This window comes from Primulina tabacum, chromosome 7 (assembly GCF_025594145.1).
Source record: "Primulina tabacum isolate GXHZ01 chromosome 7, ASM2559414v2, whole genome shotgun sequence".
Lineage (NCBI taxonomy): Eukaryota > Viridiplantae > Streptophyta > Magnoliopsida > Lamiales > Gesneriaceae > Primulina > Primulina tabacum.
The window spans coordinates 36,036,256-36,041,587 of record NC_134556.1 but is presented as its reverse complement, the minus strand read 5'-3'; the positions used below and the strand labels follow the sequence as shown (position 1 = coordinate 36,041,587).

General features: G+C 35.0%; 1 pseudogene; it reads left to right on the top strand.

Moving 5' to 3' along the window:
• The first annotated feature begins 1,791 nt into the window (after nt 1-1,791).
• On the top strand, nt 1,792-2,861 carry LOC142550724 (scopoletin glucosyltransferase-like; annotated as a pseudogene).
• The last annotated feature ends 2,471 nt before the right edge of the window (nt 2,862-5,332 follow it).

Below are 5,332 nucleotides of genomic sequence, written 5' to 3'. Positions count from 1 at the left end.
TTTGAATCAACGGAAATATGCCTTGGAATTGATCTTAGATAATGGCATGGCTGGTTGCAAGCCTTTTCCTACTCCTATGGAACAACACCTCAAATTAACATCTTCTGAGTTTGATGCAAGTATCACCCAGTGCAACCTTCCTCCGTCACTGATCTTCTTCTCCCTGATCCTACTGTCTTTCAACGGCTTATTGGACGCCTCATTTATCTCACAATTACGCGCCCCGATATCTGTTTTGCTGTACAGCACTTAAGTCAATTCATGCAGGCCCCGAAGTCCTCTCACATGCGTGCCGCGGAAAGAATCATTGGTTATCTGAAAGGGTCTCCTGGAACTGGTATTCTCTTATCAGCTTCTTGTGATTTTAGCCTATATGCTTATTGCGATTCGGACTGGGCATCCTGTCCCATGAGTCGTAAATCTGTTTCTGGTTATCTTATTACACTTGGCACATCCCCGATCTCATGGAAGTCCAAGAAACAGAGTACAGTTTCTCGTTCTTCGGCGGAAGCCGAATATAGATCAATGGCCTTCAGTGCATGTGAAATTGTATGGTTGCGAGGGCTCCTCACTGACATGGGTCTCTCTTTTCACAGTCCTACAATGCTTCACTGTGACAATAAGGCTGCTCTTCACATAGCTGCTAATCCCTTGTACCATGAACGAACCAAACACATCCAGATTGATTGCCACTTTATTCGCGAAAAAATTCGAGATCATGTCATTGCTACATCTCATGTTTCTACGCATTGTCAACCGGCAGATGTTTTTACTAAGGCGTTGGGCTCTGATCAACATTGTTTTCTGCTCTCCAAGCTTGGTTTGCTCAATATACTCCAAGCTTGAGGGGGGATGTTACACACTGTCATGTATTCCCCTATTATTAGTCTTTTAGCTTCTTAGTCAATTAGTTGACCAACACTCAATTCTTGTACATATATAAACGGACACTGTGAGAAAATGTAATTCATTCTTCTTTAATAAAAAAAAAACTCTCTCATTTTTCCTGAGATAGAGAGCGGTTCATCTCTTTATTGTTCTTCATTATCTTTGATCGATCTATGCAGATTACACAATTTGTGTGCACTTTAACAAATTTACAACGAATTGTTTTTAGCAATAAAAATTAGACATCACATATAATAATTAAGTGTTGAACATATTTGGCAAAGTAAAGACAAATGAAACATATTAAAGTTTTCTCAATTCCAAACATTGGACACAAATTATGTCTTGAAAAATATTTTTTTGTAAATAAAACTCTTTGATCATACTGGCAAATTGTTCTAAAAAAGAACAACCTAGCACTTGGTGCTTTTTTCTTCTCTATGCTTTTTTTACACTCTGAGGCCACTATCGAAGTAAGTTCTAAACCACAAGAAAAAGAATTTTTAAAATATCAGCAACTGAGAATTGAAGTATATCAAAAATATATTTAAAATGATTTTCGCTTTTAGTACAATTACATAAACATTTCATCACAAAAGATAGATAAATAAACCCGATCCCCCGTACAAAATGCAGCACGGTGACCATATAAACATTTCTTTAAACGCGACGTCCATATTATTCATTGGATATATCTTTCTAGCTAATTCGGATGCAAAATTTATTGGAAAACGAAGACTAAGACTAAATGCACAGGATATAATGCGGACCAGCAATAATAGATATATTATATATAAAGTAATGATATTTGCATGATATATAAAATTTATTTACAAGTGAAGTTTGAATAACGTAAACTGAGTGTAAATAACACCACCGTACCCTTGTGTAAATTCCGGAAATCATCGTGGAATATTCATCATTTCATCCCCCATGGTCGTTGATGTAAACATGGCACTAAGCCAGGCGTGTGAACTTGGCGCTGTCACATTCTTAGTGGCTTTATCATCCATTTTCCACTCGAATTTATATGATCAATACATATAAAACACAGTAAATTATGGCTCATATTTCCTAAACTGAACCAGATTTCAATCTTCTCTAATTCTTAAGCCTGGTTTTCTTTCTTGATATTGTCCAAGCTCCAGTTCTTTAGTCAGTTTAAAGATGAATCAGCCACATATTTTCTTCTTACCATTAATGGCACACGACCACATGCATGATACCAATGCTAGAATTGGCCAAACTATATATTCTCTTCCAGAGGTGTAAAAACCACCATAATTTCAAATCCTGCCTTTTCAGAACCCATAGTAAATGCCCAGGAATCAGGATTTGATATTGGTTTAAAGATGATCAAATTTCCACCTCGAGAATCAGGATTGCCTGATCATATGGTAAGTTTAACCCAGTTTATTACAGATGAATTAATAGGAAAGTTTGCAAAAGCTGTTGATTTGCTGCAAGAACCAGTTGAGAAATTCATCCAAGAATCAAATCCCAGTTGTATTGTTTCTGACATGTTATTGCATGGACTGTTGATACTGCTGCGAAAATTTGGTATCCCGGGATTGCTTTTCCACGGAACCGGTTTCTTACCTATGTGTGCTTCAGAGCAGATGTGACTCCACAAGCCTTACAAAAAGTATTTTCTGAATTCGAACCATTTCTTTTGCCCAATCTTCCACATCAGCTGTGGTTTGTGAGAACTCAAGTACCTGCGTTTCAACAAGTGGAAATCGAGAGTCACTTTTCCAAGTTGTTGGATCGAGTGAGGGAATCAGATCGATCAGAGAAGTTATGGAGTAATCGTTAACAGCTTCTACGAGCTTGAGCCCGATTATTCTGACCATTTCAAGAAGGTTCTGGGCAGGAAGGCCTGGAGTATAGGCCCCCTATTGTTGTGCAACAATGGAGATGAAGAAAGAGCACAAAGAGGAACTAAAAACCTAAAACCTAAAAAATTGCTTTAGAACACTCATTTAAATTGTGAAATAAAACTCACCTAATTCAAGAAAAAAGTATATTTACCTTTGCCTCTCTCTTTATTTTTATTTTTTTTAAATTTAGCTATCTAAATTAAATATTTGAGATAAATTATTTTAATAGTTAAGTGAACTAACAAATTCTTTTAAAATAAAAAACATTCAATAAAAGGTATTATTGTCAAGTGATATAATTAAAAATAAAGATAGAATACATTTTAAAAAAATAGAGTGTAAATTTCATTCTCCCACTATTTACTTATAATATTAATATATAATTATAGCACGATTAAATAAATACATTTTTATTTTTTTTATCTTGTGGTTTTGCTTCATCGTATAAATATATGCCTTTCAATTTAGCTGAAAACAAATAACTTTACTTACCGACAACATTTTCAAGATAACATGATTTCTTCATTTTTTTATTTTTATTTTTTGATTTTAGGGAAAGCAATCACAACTTATCGATTATCTCCGACAAATATTCCTTCATTTAGAAATAACGATGACGATACAACATTTGACCTATTGAATCGAAGCCATTGATGTCTTTTGATCCTGGAGCATCTTTGTCGCCGCAGGAAAATATTTCTTCTCCATATACATATGTCGACCTCTACAGTATTTTATATATATATATATGTGTGTGTGTGTGTGTGTGTGTGTGTCAGTGTGTGTAATTTGATATCATCTTTCTACTTACTTTACATTGGAGAATAAAATATAATTTTTTAATTAATTTAATCACATTATTTAATTCTTCATAATGTTTTAATTCATAGAAACTTGTATTTCTTTCGATACAACTTTTTTTTTATGTTTCATTAAGTAAAAAAATAAAAAAAAATATTGGAAACCAAACCGTATGATATAATTGATACTTTCTATTCAAAATTTTAAATTATGAATGCATATGAAATATGAATAACACCTGAATTACTCGAAAAAAAAATTGAACATGACGAAAGTCGACCTTTTATATAGTATCAAATCGCTAAAATAAAAAGGGAGATTTTCTTAAATAATTTCCACCAAATTACTTTAATAATTTTAGGCTTCAATTAATAAGTTATTTATCAAAATAATTTTTTATTATATCAAATTAAAAAAAAGATATCATTTAAACCCTACTTACCATCAATTTATCTCTCAATCTCTTTTCTTTTCTCATCAATTTCATGCGTTAGGAGCTTTGAAGCACATCCATTCTAGTTCTTCATGTTGGGAAATTACCCCGAAGCGATGCCGATCACGATGATAATAGTACACAAACTTGCGGAATAAAATAATCAACAAGAACACAAAGATTTACGTGGTTCACCCAAAAATAGACTACGTCCACGGAGCACTACAACTTTTATAACTAGAAGAAATATTACAACAAGTGTATACAACAATACACTCAGTATCTCACACTCTCAACCCGAGTATAACCGAGAAAATATTTTCTCTAACCCACACAAGGGAAAAAAAAATCTCTTATTTTTCTCTTATTTACAAAGCTTTGTAATTGCTTTGTTTGTTTTGGGGTGATTTTAAAGTGCAAATGATGCACTTATTTATAGGTGCGATCCTCCCGTGTGAACAAAAGGGAATGCATTTCTTCTTCTGCCGGCCACCATTCAACCCTTTCAAATTTAACGTGTTTGGTATTAAATGCATTGGCCCCATTTTTACCTAACATTTCTCCCACTTAAAGACTTGATTTCAATCATGTCTTCACACTATCAGTACAGCAGCTCATATCTCCAATGTTACTCCTGGAGACCAACTGAAGTCGAACCCAACTTCAGTTTGTCATTGGTTACTGTCTTCGTGAGCATATCAGCAGGATTCTTGCTTCCAAGAATCTTCTCAAGCATCAAGACTCCATTTTCCAGTACTGATCTGATGAAATGGTACCTAACATGTATATGCTTTGTCCTAGCATGATAAACAGGATTTTTTGCTAAGTGAATAGCACTCTGACTGTCACAGTGTAATTTGCTACTCTCAAGCTTCTGACCCAATTCCTCCAGAAAAGATCTCAACCATATCATCTCCTTACTAGCTTCTGTAACTGCAACATACTCAGCCTCAGTAGTCGAAAGCGCAACAATCTTTTGCAGCTTAGACATCAAGCTTACAACTGTACCACCTAATGTGAACACATATCCTGTAGTACTTTTCCTGCCATCCAGGTCACCACCCATATCGGCATCGACAAAACCCTGTAAGCCCAATTTTGACCTCCTGAAGCATAAAGAACAGCTAGCAGTACCTTTCAAATACCTGAGAATCCACTTAACTGCTTCCCAGTGTTGCTTTCATGGATTACTCATAAACCTGCTCACAAATCCCACTGCATGTGCTATGTCTGGTCTTGTACACACCATTGCATACATGAGGCTTCCGACAGCAGAAGCATAAGGAACCTTATTCATATAAGCCTGCTCCGTCGATGGTGATTGTGCTTT